Raw genomic sequence first — 483 nt, 5'->3', positions numbered from 1 at the left:
CATAGCAAGGAAAGACTCCAAATGCCCGGAATAGCCTCAAGGTCGTCACGGAGCAATGACGTCACGCAGATCACGTTCGAATTTGTGTGAATTTTCTTTTTGTTCTCATAATTATTTTTTCCAAGAAAATAATAAAAAATGCAGTTGCTATATCCTTTATTTATTGATTTTTTAATCCCCTCTGATGTGAGTAAAATGACGTAAACTCAGTAAATAAACAATAACAATGAAGGATTTGTGTCGAACGGCTTTCCCGCCAAAAAAAAAAAAAGAAGAAAACAGAGGAATCACGATGGCGGGAAAAGAGGGAGTCGGGTGCATCGGGCCAAGGATCGAGGAAACACTTCGCCGCCTCTCATTCCCTTAAAAAAATAAAATATAATGTTTTATTGAAACACCCGGCCACCCAATAAATCCGAATTATCAAGACAATATAATACTGTGCCCCCCAAAAAAAAGAGAAATGGCCATTCTCTGTCCCTC

General features: G+C 38.7%; 1 long non-coding RNA gene across 1 annotated transcript in view; it reads right to left on the bottom strand.

Annotated features, from left to right (window-relative positions):
- Nucleotides 1-141: 141 nt before the first annotated feature.
- The window catches only part of LOC119593920, a 1657-nt gene continuing 1315 nt past the window's right edge, over nt 142-483 (bottom strand). The window contains exon 2 of the long non-coding RNA XR_005230578.1: nt 142-362. This is a non-coding gene — a long non-coding RNA (uncharacterized LOC119593920). The remainder of the gene's footprint in view (nt 363-483) is intronic.

The sequence above is a fragment of the Penaeus monodon genome, chromosome 33 (assembly GCF_015228065.2).
Source record: "Penaeus monodon isolate SGIC_2016 chromosome 33, NSTDA_Pmon_1, whole genome shotgun sequence".
NCBI lineage: Eukaryota > Metazoa > Arthropoda > Malacostraca > Decapoda > Penaeidae > Penaeus > Penaeus monodon.
This window is presented reverse-complemented; position numbering and strand designations above follow the sequence as displayed.